A 15,106-nucleotide genomic window follows, 5' to 3' on the forward strand; every position below is an offset into this window, starting at 1 on the left:
AAAAGAAAATAAGAAAGTGGAAGAAAAGTAAGAAAAGAACCTCCAGTGTTTATGGTAAATATATCCTGGTTACCTTGGCACAAATCACGGCTGACTACAGACTAAAATCATGTTTCCAATAACTCCCAGATTTTAGTGACTTGCATTTAATTTTAGTGGACCTTAACTTAGGTGCTAGCATCTGCTATATTCTCTATCAAAATATAAACCCAAATTACAAAGTTAGGGGAGCACATGGCTTTGGATCTCCATTTTGGAGATTCTATCCATTTTTCCCACTTTTGATTTAAAAATGAGAGGAAGAATAACTACCTATAAAAGTCTTCACATATCACTAAGAAGATTGTTGCCAGTTTTCAGAGCTCTATTTTGAGTCATTTTGAGCCTAATAGGATTCCCACTAAAGAAGCTGTCTCTACTACTGCTTAAGAGTCTCAGCAAAAATGCCAAGGAACAATTACACTAAGCAGCAGTAGTGTATTTGTATTAGTAGTATCTCATTTCCTTCCAGGCCAAGATGAAAATACATTGTGAGACAGCTTGGGACCAACCATTCTTGATTTTCAGTTTGTGATATAGTGCATTCCCCAAACACAGACATCTGAACACCATTTAAAAAGCTATTCGTAAGCGCATAGGTCTAATTTGTGCTGACTACTTTGCCTACTGCAAAAAATGTATGAAAAAAACCTGTGAGATACAACACTGTAAATAACAGTAAAATGAGGAAATGTTCTCATTTTCACTGAATTAAATGCTCAAAGATCTGACACTGCACAAAATCAAATTGTAAAAATGAAAATCCCTGATTTTGTTATACAATTTTTTCAATGACCTGTATGTGTATTTTGAATACTGCTTTATAGAATAATTAAAACTGTCGTAAAGCCTGTTGAAAATTTCAAGTAATAAAAAAGGAAAATTACTATATTTCTAAGAAATCTGATAATTTCAATACATCATCTTCCTTTGGGCTATCTGCTCCTTTTTCATGCCTGTCTGGAGAACAGAAGCACAGATAGCAGTGCAACTGGTATTGGTTTCTTCAAGGAGAGTTTTAATTTGCTCTGCACTGGAGAAGAGTCATTATCCTTGCATTCTACATCACATTCACTCTTTCAGGTAGTAACAGAAGGCTGTTATATACCATAATGTGGATTCCTACATAAGAGGGTTTTGTTGGTTTTGTTTTACTATTATAGCAGTAAAGTATTTTCTAATTTAAACTGCATGGATACTGCCAGTATTCAGTTTTATGTAAGAAATACCTTTAAACAAGAAATAATCACATTTATAAATTACCTCTTTTGCCCTTAGAAATGATCTGTGGACTTCCAGAATGCCCACATCAGACTTCCTTTGTGAAGCACGAGTACACATGAAGCTTATATAGAGGAAATAGGAACTCTATCTTTTTTGAGCAGTAAATAAAAATCCCACTTTCAATAACTCTGTACTCAGAGACCCCTATACACGCACCAATTCAAACTCTTGGATGTCAAGAGATGTTATATATTAAATTTAGGGCATTTGAGGCAGTAAGCTGGTAAGACAAGGAATGATTTGATCTCTTTTGCTTTCCTCTGTGCTTAGGGATATCACTTCCAACCTACAACGCTGCCATCTAACTGCTACTACCTAATGAGAACAGGATCCATGCAGGTTGCATTTGGAAAGCAAACTCTTTCAAAGGATGGACTTGGCCAATACTTTGCAGTTTTCTGTTCACAAATATGCATATAGGAAACTGCAACTCCATGTACAAAGATATATATATAAAAACTGTGGACAATTTATTGACACATGCAAAAGGATCTGTAAAAGTTACTCTGTAAAATGCTGTGCATAAATACAACATCCATAACTTTGTGTGTGAATACATCAGTAAGTAAAAGAAACAGGACACCAAACCTTTTTTGCAAAATCTGTTAGCTTTGCAAATTAAAACTGTTTCATAGAAAATTTACTCCAGGGAATTTACATTTATTCACAAAAGCTAGCATAGGCTTGAAACGAGTGTTTCACACTTCACTACAATGGAAATATCACCCATTTAAAGTGGATTCCCACACTAAGTGGGGAGATGCGACCAGAGGCTGCTTGGAGGGTTAATATAAATAGATAAGGAGTCTTTTTGACTCTACTTGTTTGAGCAGCATTCCGCATTTTCCTAAGATAGGCTACGAATATTGCAAAAGGTGCATAACTTCTTCCTGAACTAATCCCTTCAGGCTAAATCAAAATTAGTATTTAGACTGATTGAATCAAGAAAGACATGTTTAATTATATTGCCAGGCAATATTAACTTCAAAATACATAAAAGGCCTACAGCCCATCAGTCTAAATAAAAACAATTGGAAAACCTCAATTGTGTTGGGGTTTTTTGGGGGCTTTATCAATTTTGGCTAATGTATTTGACAGAATTCATTTTTTTTTACATGTAAGGGAACAAATAGAATTTTACATGTTTGAGCTGTATTGGGTATTAAATATTCACCAATATACATTTGGAATTTCTAGGAATTTGAGGTTCTTACAGAAAGAAGATTTTTTTTCCAGTAAAAAATGGGAAGAAAGGGAAAAATGCCATCAATCTAGTTTATACCTGTTTTCTGGATACCACTCATACAAAACCCACAAGATTTCAGAGCAACAGTCAGTTTTAGTTAATTTTCATTCAAAGCTAGGCTTGTCAGAGAAGGAAAAAGACAGATATAATACATATGCAGATATACAGAGAGAGATGTGTTTATATATAGACTTATAATAGGTTTTTGGGGTTTTTTGTCACTTATTGTTTAACAAATATGTAGAAATATTTCACCACTTAATACCAGGAAGCTAAACTATTCTAACATTCTACTCTGACTTCAGACTCTACTTCTGAAACAGCAGGAGACCGTGCCTGCACCTTTCCAGTATGGAATACATTAACAATTCACAATAGGTTTTTTAAAAGACATTAGGGGATATTTTTAAGAGAATAGTGTCTATTATAATGAGAAATATTTAATATGAACCATTTTTCTTTGTTAGTCTTTGAAGAGATTAAGCAGTGACAGTGTGCGGTTATGGGGATGCTGGTGCATGCAGATCAGGTTTGGTTCAAGAACTGTGTCGTTTCAGGCCTAAGCAAGTCAGTTCTAATTAATTTTTTAAAATCACCTTTAAACCACTTTTATATTTCAATCAGGATGTACAACTTCCAAAAGATAAGTACGTTTTCTTACATCAGGAATTCTTCTATAACGAGTAGTCAAGTGGGACTAGAACTACCTTCATCTAAGGCATACCTAGGATTTCAGTACATCTGTGTGATACAGGAGGCAAAAACTCAATCCAAATGAAGACCCATGATACCTACTGAACATCCAGATATGAATTATATCTCCCCCTTATAGTGTCATTGGTAGCAAGCAATCCATAGAGGTCAGAATGAAGAATTAATTTCATTGTCTAAATAGATGATTGTCTGCTGCATTCCTAACAAAGGCTGCTATGTGTTATGAGCAAGCTTGCAGACATTTCATGAGCTCTATAATAAGAAAGATGTTCTTGTTATAAGAGAATCTGCATGAGATTTTCTGTTATATATAGGGGATTTACCTCATGTTCTATGAGATTATAAATTCCCGTAAACTACACTGTGGGAATGAAGAAAAGCAGATTTTGTTGTTTTCTAGCTTTGAGGCCAGACAATGTACCTTTTTTGGGCAGTAAGTGGCATTTCCTTACTACCTTGAAAAAGACTTACCATTAAGAGATTTATATATATACCATTATAGAGTTTCCTACAAGAATTTTTTGAATAACCATCTCTTTTTACTGTATTTTTAAGGGTACTGAGTAGTACCCTTTCCCTGCAGTCTATTTTATGAGCAAGTGTTGCATTATAGATAAAAATTTGAGGCAGAATTGGAGTAGTGCAAAGGCTCTGATTGTACTGAAAATATTCTTACTCATTCCAACTATTTTTTTCCAAGATAAATGGATTTTCAACTTTGATGGGATGAAAACTGCAGCAAAACAAGAACAAGCCACTTAGTTTGTACGTAATAGTTACAACAAAGGGAACATAGATGACAATCCTTCCAGTTCAGGGCTCAGATGTGCTTGTGGTGAACTGCTTTTTGTTGTGTAGCTGTTGTAGGATGAAACAAGGTCTAAATTTAGTCCCTCAAGCTAAAAAAAACCCCAAAACAATTAATGAAACAGACTTCTACTTTTTCTTGTTCACAAAACCTTCATATTTTGATATCCCAAATGCAATAATCATATTTATTGGATTCAATGAGGAGTGGCTTGCTTGCAAGTTAAATTTAGGAAGGGACAAGGAAGCTGATAAACTCCAAAGTAGCAGAGACTTTTATAGGTATTGATAATTTGGGATATCATAATACTTCTTTGATATAAAAGCTGTCTGTCATTCAGGGTAAGAAGTCTTCCCAGGTACTCAACATCATCTTTAATCTTAAATTGTGTGTTGTATAAAATCTGTCAAACTAATGTTAATCAAAATAGTTGCCTGGTATTTGCATTTTTATATGTAGTTGCCTTAATACCCATTATGTATTAGATCTCTTTGTACAGATGTTGTTTTGGGCTCTGGCTAGTGATTGAAGAGCACTCAATAAATGTATCTAAACCATGGAATAAGGTTTCTAGATCCACATAAGTACTATGGTCTCTTTCCAGCTGCTGCCAAGAGCAGCTTGTGTATCATCCCCCTGCTTGCCCTCCTCTCTCTTACAAAGAAGCCTGCATGGGGAGGCAGAGATGGGCTATTTTGTGCTTCCAGAGACTCAGGGGAACACAACTGTGGAGTACATCACCCATGCAGGAATAGGAATAGGAATAGGAACTGACATTCCCCTATATGAAAAAAATGCACATGATCAGTGAAACTGAGAAAACATAACTGTATAAAAAGCCCTTCCTTTTCAGTCAGGCTTTGATTTCTTCAGCATTTTTTTGTTCTTTTGGTTTGGTTTGCCTTTTTTTTTCTTCTTTTTATAACCATCAAAAATGAGGTCATATTATACAATGTTTGGGAAAAAAAAAACCAAACAAACTTGCTTCAGTTTGAAGTGTAAATTCTAAACTCCTTACTCTGAGTTTTGGATTCAGGCCTACTAGTTTCAGGAGTAGATAAGAGCGCACTGAAAGAAGACACTCCTGGATCAGGGTCTCAATGCTTTTAGTTTTCTGTTGTAGTGTCCCCCCACCCAGAGACTTTCTAAACAACTCTGAATTACTCTCTGTATCAGAGGTTCCACAGAGATGTAGGCACAAACCTACCTTCATTGAAGCATCCTATAGGAGATATGCTGACTTGTTACAGAAAAAAACAAGAGGCAGAGAGAAAGAAGAAGGGAAAAGAGGCCTAGAGAAAGAGAAGGCAGGAAGAAAGGAAGACAGAGAGAAAGAGGAGGCAGGCAGGTGGGAAGAAAGGAGAGAGGAAAGGGAGGGAGGGGGAGGGGAGGGGAGGGGAGGGGAGGGGAGGGGAGGGGAGGGAGGAAGGAAGGAAGGAAGGAAGGAATAAGGAAGGAATTTGGAAGGAAGGAAGGAAGGAAGGAATTCGGAAGGAATTCGGAAGGAAGGAATTCGGAAGGAAGGAAGGAAGGAATTCGGAAGGAAGGAATTCGGAAGGAAGGAATTCGGAAGGAAGGAAGGAATTCGGAAGGAAGGAATTCGGAAGGAATTCGGAAGGAATAAGGAAGGAATTTGGAAGGAAGGAAGGAAGGAAGGAAGGAAGGAAGGAAGGAAGGAAGGAAGGAAGGAATTCGGAAGGAAGGAATTCGGAAGGAAGGAATTCGGAAGGAAGGAAGGAAGGAAGGAAGGAAGGAAGGAAGGAAGGAAGGAAGGAATTCGGAAGGAATTCGGGAAGGAATTCGGAAGGAATTCGGAAGGAAGGAAGGAATTCGGAAGGAAGGAAGGAAGGAAGGAAGGAAGGAAGGAAGGAAGGAAATCTACTACTTTGTTTTCAGTGGTTTGGAAATCAGTTTTAAAAATAGCAAAAAAGAGGGAACAGAAGTGCCTTCCAAGATTGTCATGGCTAGTGCTGCAGACTGTTTTAAAGGATGTTCAGTACAGTAAAGAGCATCCATACCCTACTAGTGAAAAGAAAAGCCCATCATGTTTACACACTACAAGTGTGTGGGGAGTATTTAGGAGCCTCACACAGGAGACAAGGAATAACAAAGTAAAACTTTTAAATTGGAAGTAAATTGCTTTAAGAGAACATTCTGAGTACTGGCTGCAGAACTGCCCGCACACCTTGCTTCTGTATGCAATTTCAGAGAAATGTTGACAGTGAAATGTGACCATCTGCCAGACTGTGAAGTAGTTGACAACCTCAGCTGTAGCCATTTCCCATTTACTTAGTATTATAAACATATCAAAAGATTTCAGCTATTTCCTGTGCTTCATGGTATGGCCTCCCACACCCAAACTACTTTACATCATCTTGCTAGAATGTCCTATGGGGAATATTCACTATTCAATGAGGAACAGTTTTATTTAAGCACAACTGCATGGGGCTTTTTAGGAAGTGTCTCCCTGCTTTCATTTTGCTTTCAGATGTACTTTAAAGTGCTGTGCTTTGTTTCTCACCCATTTATAGTCTGATTTTCAAAAGTACAGAAACACTTGCTGCTCTTGTTTTAAGAAGCTTGGTTAGCCTAACATCTCTGATAATTGAATAATTAGTTAATCAGTATTTCAATTATGCTACTTTTTTTAAAAAAAAGAAAGAAGTCAAGAAGTTGAGAAACCAAATAGTCATGTAAAATGCTTGCAGTATTTGGTAAAATAGATTCTCCATATGTTAAGAAGTAGTTTGGTGCCTTAATGTTCCAGAATCAGAAAACATGAGCAACATGTGCGTTGAAAGTAAACACTGCTGGAAGTGCTAAAACACAAATACAGAGAGTAAAATCATCCCATTTAAACAGATTTTATATTAAACTATGAGGTTAACAAAGGCAGCCACAAGAAATCCAGCACCGTAGATAAAACCTTAACACATGAGAAAAATGAGATTGACTATAACCAAAATGAAGCATCCATAGATCCAAAATTTCATTCATATATGCCTGGGTAGCGAAAAAATAGTATAAAAAATCTGAAAGGAAATTCTGAGAGGTGGAACTATAAGGTTTTTACTGTTCATGTTAACTCTAATATAATAGGAGGTTGTTAGCTTTTATTTCCTCACAGACTAATTCAGCAAGAACATCATTGTTCTGCCAATCTGTATTCCTGATATGACCTCAAATGGAAAAAAAAAGGAAATTTAATTTTTAACATTTATTTGATACCATTGTTGAATGTACCAGTTTTCCTACTCCTCTTAAAATAGATATTTGGCATATTTTTAGAAAAGATTGCACTCTAAAACTGTAGCAATAGTTATGGTTTCCATTTTTTCAGAATTTCAGAAAGCTCTTTTTCATCCCTGTGTTGCCCATATGGTGAAAACTGCAGAAACCACTTTGAAAATGACACAAAAATTAGATAAAAGGTGGGTCAAGTATACAGAGCCACTCTGAGCATATCATAGGTATTTTACCCCTCCTTTCTTATGCCTGTTGTATCCTGAGATGTAAAGAAAAGAAAGATTTGCCTTTCTCCTCTGAGGGCCTGAATCCTAATGCTGCATAGGAAGAGCAGAGTTCATTCCCCCCTGCTCCCAGGAATGGAACCGCAGTATCTGTGTTTTCTGTTGGAGGGTGCAGTGCACAGCAGGTGAGCAGCCCCACGGTATGTCAGGGATTTGAGCTGTTGGTTCTGGATCATTGCTAATCCACTGGGATTGTGGTTATTGCTGATCTGCAAAAGCCTTGTGTGTTCCCTCTCTGGCACAATTGTGTGGGTTGCGACCCAGCCCAAAGTGAATTTACTTCTTTCCATTTCCCCATTCTTAACAGCACTATGCTATCAGAAATATTTTTTTTGTTAGACGGAATCCACTGCCACCATGGTCACAATAACTTCATTTGTTGATGGGAGGATGGGAGGGAGGAGGAATGGGTGAGAAAGAGAGAGGAGAGACCTGCATGCTTGATGTTGAAGAAAAGCCTGTTTATGCTCAATACATTGGAGAAATTGTTCAAGAACAGTTCATCCGTGTGAAAAACACAACCCCTACTTGGCTGCCAAACTCAGTAAGGCCTAGTATGGTCAGTTATGTAAGTGCCAATCCTAAAACTTCAAACTGCCTGGAGGCAGTTTCAACTTCTACACCCCATTTTTTTTTCAAAGGCTGTAGAACATTTGAGAGAGATGTTGTTTGCTTCTTTGGGTCAAACCCTTCAGTTCTTTTCTGCTTGTTCCAAAAAAAAAAAAAAAAAAAAAAAAAAAAAAAAGGTGAGTGTATATAGATATATGTGTGTCTGGCACGTTCCACAAAGTCAACACCTAATTCAAGGAGCTGGGATACGAACACCACATAGTGTAAAGGGACCTGACAGTACCAGAGCAGTTACAGGAAAATAATGTGTTTTCATACATTTTATGGCACCTGTAGTTAAACATGGTGTGTTCAACATGTTCTCATGCTGCACCAGGATTGGCTGATGGCCATTTCTTGACACCATCATACCCACATGTTCTCAGGCAACCCTGTGATTGCCTGCCTCTGTCCTTTAGGCCAGGAAGAGTTAGATAAGAAGATACATACATGTATATCCAGCATATACTTCTATAGACATACACATGTATTAATGCACCAAGAGGCTTTTGTGCCCTTGCTCAGTCCAGCAGGATGGCCACACAGGGCAGACTAGGGCTTTGCTCAGTGCTACAAGACACAGGCAAGGCTGTTTGCAAAAGCGGAAAACCAGAGCAAAATGCCAACTTCAGAAGAACATGCAGGAGGGGGCAGTACGGAAAAGATACAAAGCCATCCAAAAAAAGACCAGGTGGACCAGAAAAAGTGGCCAACAAGCCCACGAACCACTATCTGGATTTCAAGATCAATGTCATGCAGAAAGGATGGTAGTGGTGGAAATCTCTCTTTCCCTGTAGTTGTGACAGATCTTTCAGCTACCATTATGGGGTGGAGGTTGCTTCTTCATGTAAGGACATGTTTCTTCATATCCTTAGTTTGATGTTGCAAATAAGGTGGAGGGCTGAGCATGCTGTCTGAAGACCCCAGCTTTGGACTGCAGCCCAAGGCTCTCAAAGAACATCAGCGGGATGTTGCTGATAAAAGGGTAGTTTTGGGGGCTTGTTTAGAGTCAAGCCAATTTTGGGGGGCTGCAGAAAGAGGCAATAAGGAAGATTTTAGCATGCACAAACTATGATTATTTATTTTGAAGAACAAAGCAGCAGCAAGAAGTTAGGTGGTGACAAAAGGGAGCATGTTGGGCTGTGGCACTGGACGGTGCAGAACCCCAGAGCTGGGACACTATGTAGAACAATACAGATTTGTTACTTTAGGTCCAAAATCTGTACTTGAAGCTTATGAAACATTTGTTCATTGTTGAACCTGCTGGTTATGCTCAACTCCATCTTGAAGCTGTCAGCATGTGTGACTCTATATTCTCCCACAATTAATTTACACAATGAGTGCAACAGAGCTTTTTAGATTGGGTGAGTACTCTCTTGCAAAGTGTGCTTTGATCAAACTAACTTTCTAGCTGCCATTATCGTGGAAAACATACATGGCAGGGTTTGCAGAATCCTGCAACATATCCCCTAATCCAAAATTATGGACTAAAAAGCTGCAATATTTAATTGCTCTAAGCAACAGTGACAATAATCTCTGTTTTGCTGCAAGTGTGGCAGCAAATTCATTCAGCTGTTTATGGACAAAAAATATTAGGGCTAGATTTTACTAGCACATAATGCTAAAGGCTGTGAGGGCTACTTCATTGTTACTCACCTTCTAAATGAAAAAATGCATGGGCAGTTAATCACCCAAGGTGGTAAACTTGTATGTGCAAAAGTCCCCAGCATGAGTATACATTTCATATACTCTTTAAATATTTTACCTATGAAGCTAAGTAGCCTTCCTCAGGCTGTGAGGAAAATTATTATTTTCCCCTTTTTTCCCAACATGTGGAAAATCAAATTTATGTGGGCCCTCTTCCACCACTGGATTATTATGGAGGGAACAGCATGATTTTTGAAGAAAAAAAAAATCTGAACATTTCTTGACATGGCATTATTCTAATCAATAGGGTTTTTGACTTGCAAAATGAACAGTTACTATTGCAAACAAGATGTAAAAATGTTTAGGGATGCCTGCAGATCATGCAAGAACGAGAGTATAGTGATGACCCATCACAGATTCTGAGAAAAAGCACAGTAAAAAGGTGAAAGTTTATTGCTGTAACCCCAACATTACACTGACCTCTATTTGCAAGTCCAGTACCAGTTTATGTTCCTTAAACATAGCACAGTTACACTCCTCCCTCCAGATGACTACAATCAGAGAAAAAAAAAGAGGCATTCAAACATTTTAGTTGGCCACTTATATATGTGGCAAAAAAAGAGTCAAATCTGCTGTTACAATATGGTGAATGTCAAGCAGGATCCTACTTTTTTAGATGTCCATCCAGTCCTACAGTGACTGCAACTTTTAAGTTAATGGGTGTTTATCCATGTCTGTATTGAATCTACCATGAAAATAACTGGAATGCTCTGTCAGGGGCCAGCTTTGGATATGTGTATTACACAACATAACAAAACATGGACTACCTGAAAATGGTAGGTTTTAACATCAGATCCAAACCTGTTCATGAGAGAGTCACTCTGAAAAAAAGTCAGACATAGAAAACTTTCAGACAAACTGTTCACACTTCTAGGCTCCAGAAAAGTGATTTTTGGTGGCAGGAAAAAAATTCTGGTAGTATTACAAATCAGACACTGACAGAAAAATGCATCAGTAAGATTTTGGTAGCCTTTACTCCTTCATCAACAAACAAAATATTGTCATCCAGAATACTCTGGAGTTACTTCTTGACACCCTGACAGCCTGCTTTCAGATGTTCAAAGTAAAGGTCTACCTACCGCATGGGCCCTTTCTCCTTGTGCTTCCCATGAAGGTAAAAGACAGGCTACTGTTTCCCTTATGCCACACTTGAGCAGAAAGCTGCCACACCCTCTGCATCCACAGCAATGAAGAAGGAGCCCTTAGGGGTAGCTGGTATTCCTTGGAACTGAAGAAGTCTCTGGAGAAGGGCTGTGAAATTTATGGGGTTTGACATTTGCAACAGCGGGTAGAGGTCTTTCCAGAGGTTATTTAAAACTACACCTCCAACAGAAGTAGGGAGCTTCAGGCTATCCAGCCTGGTAAACAGATGATGACAAAAAGGCTAATAAGTTGCAGATTAAAGGCAGAAAGATGTCATTTGGTGGCCTGAATATAATAAGAAAAATACTACCAAATGCCAAATTTCAAAACCATTTTTGAATTCCCCATAGAAAAAATTAAGACAGAGATCCAACCAAACCAACACTACCATTGTAAGAAAACCAGACTTGTAGGGTTATCTCCTTGCTGGCTTGCCATGTGTCCTTGTCTGAATTTTACCAATAAGGGCATGGACACTGCCAAAGGATGTGTGACCCTGAAGTGTGGCACTAACATTTTCTCAATGTGTGTCATCATGGCATACCCAGGCCTCCAACTTTACAATGTCTTACATGCCCTGCAATACGTCTGCCTTTATCATGGTACTGTGACATTTGTGAGCACTGTGAGCATCCAGGCCACTGGATGCAACTGCTCAGGGACTATTTCTGTCTCTCCAGATGAGCACATCATGGAATTTGTGCCATCAAACTCCAAATCCAACGGCTACTTGCAGTCTGGAGACAAGTATTCTTTAAAGGTTAAGATATCACTCTAACTGCAACAGAGAAAATGTAAATTTGGGGCGCTGAGGGGATGTCATGATGGCCTGTATTATAAATCCAGCCAGTGATAACCTTAAGAAGAGTGTGATAGTGCAGTGTTCTATCATCAGAAATGAGAGAAGTGAGCAACAAAAACCAGAACCCTTCAGAAGATGCAGAAGGTAGTCTATGACGAAGAGTACTTACCAATGTTTTAAAAGCCTTCCCTTCAGTTTTTGACCACGGTCATGTGCTGGAAGGACCCCTTTTCTGTTATTAGGCATGGCCCAGCTTCTCTGTGAAAACTTATTTTGTGAAAAGTCTTTTGGAGAACACAAATAATTACCTCTCTATAATGCTTGAGAATAATGTGTGGTCTGACTGGTTTTGGCCAGAATCACTCTGTAAATATTCTTTTATCGAATTTGTCCAGTTCTCCTCTGAAAATCTCAGGGACAACCATTTCCCTGTAATAAAGTAAATAAGGTTGTGTTCAATGATGAACTCTGCTTGTGAGAGCAGAAACTGAGGAAGATTTTACTAAGTATGTGCATCACAGGAATCTCAGTGTCCAGAAGGGGGTTTTTTTTCCAGGGTAAAAGTCACTCTGAACAAAATATATGGTGTTACTTGAGAACCCCAGAGACTGTCTCCAGGGTACATCCCTAGGCAGATGCATGCTGCAAAGCCCTGTTCTTTTGAGAAGTGTTTGAAGAAATTACATAGGTACCACATGAGTATCTGGTTACCAATTTAAATGCTTTCTAGCCCAGAAGCTTTCAGACCAAGAAACGGTGTTTTCCAGCCAGAGCAGCTAGCTCTTTACATATTGAAAATAAAAAAAAAGCTTGGTGTTCAACAGTAAATAGAGAGAACCTGGACTGACATCTTGTGTTGCTATCAGTGGACACTTCAAACTAGGATACCACCGCCTTTGTCCCTCCTTGACATGTTGATCAGTCCTTCCTCTGGCAGTGGAAAGCAATATTCTACACTACTGCTGATGACCTGATAGAGGCCGTTTTTGAAGGGGCATTGCACTAACACCCCAAGAGATACACACACTGAAAAAGTTTGCAGGTATGCTAAAATCCTGAGCAGCAAAACAATGCCCTTCAACTTTTGTTCACAGCAAGGCTACTATAGGCAGCTGCCATCAAGTCTGTCTGCAGGGTACTTCTGCCTATTTCTGCCGATGTTGGTGGCAAGATTTCTCTTAATTTCTTAAATGCAGTGGTCCTGCCCAGTCTGATGGGGAACAGAAGGAAGAGTCAAGCCCATTCTGATCCCAAATCTTGAGTTAAAAATATACTAACATACTTGCAAAAATTGTGTGCTTCCTCTGCCTGCATGATGCACTGAATCACACTTAGCTCTTTTGCTTTGGGGTTTCAAGCAATGTTCTGATGGGGTCTACTCAACAAAATGCCTATGGCTGTTTTGCATAAATGGGGATCACAGCCCAGCAGGTTCATGCTGTCTTAATTTTTGTTCCTGACTAAATCTGATGAGATTTTTTTTATCCAATGAGAGCAACTTTCATTCTAGGCTGAAGAGTTCTCCACTGGAATTGCTAAGAAGTCTTGGTAATTCTCTCAGGCCCTGAAAAGCAGTTAGCAAGAAAAAATAAATTGTAAATTGCTGCTAGGCATGTGAAAGTTGGAAATCTGAAAGTGCAAGGTTAGATGATCTCCCAGGATACATCTTAATACCACATTTGGGCCTATTATTTGTTGGAATGAAGCTGGTGGAAGCAGAGGGAAGAAAGAGAGAGGGAAGAGACATTTAGCTGTTTAAACTAAGTATAGGCACTAAGGGAACAGGACCACAAAAATTTTAAAAAACCAACAAGAAACCTTCACAAAAACCAAAACCCAAAAAAAACCAAACCAAACCAAACCAAAACAAAAAATAAAACAAAGGGAGTTTAGTAATGTGCATGCAGTTAGAATGCTGGTTCCTTGGGTTTATGCCCTTATCTGCATCAAGCATATTCATTAAAAAATTCAAGGTTTAGTTCAATGCAATTCTTTTTTGCAGTACCTGATTTGAAAAAATCACACAGCTTCATGAGACACAGCTGTGACAAAGACTTCCATGAGAGTCAACAAACACTACACACTGGGGGTTAAAGAAAGCATGCCACAGTTTGCTTTTTCAGGCTTTCGTAATGGGTGGAGGGGGGGAGGTGGGGGGGAGACAAGCAAAACCAAACCAAAAACCCAAAACTCTTCTGGAAAGCCAAGTACTCTAATAGGCCTTTCGCTTCATGGGGATTAATGATCCCCATTCAAAACTGTGCTACATTCAGAGTAGCAGAGAAGACTATATCCTTTGTTGGCATGAAAGGGTGGGTCTCCTTTGACTTCAGCAGAGTTTGGCTTATTTATGCAAGCAGAGAATTTGGCCCTGAAGTTATTAGTTGCATTATAAGTACCTTCCTCTGCCAGAGCAGGATTAGTCCCTCATTCAATGCGTTTTGCAGTCTAACATTAAAAATGAAATGTTAAGCATTCTGTATGACAGGGTTTTCCCTATGCCTCTTGGGATGCTAATTCACTAAGAACTTTTTCTGGTTGCTCAGCCTATGCTGATTTCTCTTTATTATCATCTGACTCCAGTACTCGCAGCTCTACTCCATGGTACCACCCAAAGCAATTCTCCATCCTTTCTTTTGTGTAATTATCATCTGTCAGGAAAAGGAAGGGTCCTTTTTTCATAGCACCAACATGCATATATGATTGTTCTGCAAAATGTTCAACATCTATTATTACAAGATTTAAAAGTTAATTTAAGAAATAAAGAAAATATCACATTTGATCTTGTTTATGTGCTAGAAGGAATACAAAAATTCTTACTGAGCAGATTGCCAGGAAAAAGTACATGAAGAAGTACAACATGCCTCTGTCTCTACATGTAGGTGAATGAAGATTGCCAGATACACTCTTTAAGGAGGAACCATAAAGAAAGCAAATGAGGAGCCTCCTAGTTCTTCTCTGGTGCTGGAAGTACACTCTGTACACTCCCTGACACTGTTGCTAAATGCCAGAGAGTGAGCCCTGCTTGTTGAGATGGATTAGATGAGCAGAGATCTAAAAAAAGGTCAGCAATTCCTTGGCCCACTGTAAAACCACTTGCTTTAATTCCCCATGAGTGTAAAGGTAACTCTGCTTTATGATCTAATTTTGCTTTTCTTACATGTTTTAAACAGTAATTTACCATCCAAGAATTACCTCAGAGATCAATAAGGCTACTTATGAAA

The sequence above is a fragment of the Corvus cornix genome, chromosome Z (genome assembly GCF_000738735.6).
Source record: "Corvus cornix cornix isolate S_Up_H32 chromosome Z, ASM73873v5, whole genome shotgun sequence".
Taxonomy (NCBI): domain Eukaryota; kingdom Metazoa; phylum Chordata; class Aves; order Passeriformes; family Corvidae; genus Corvus; species Corvus cornix.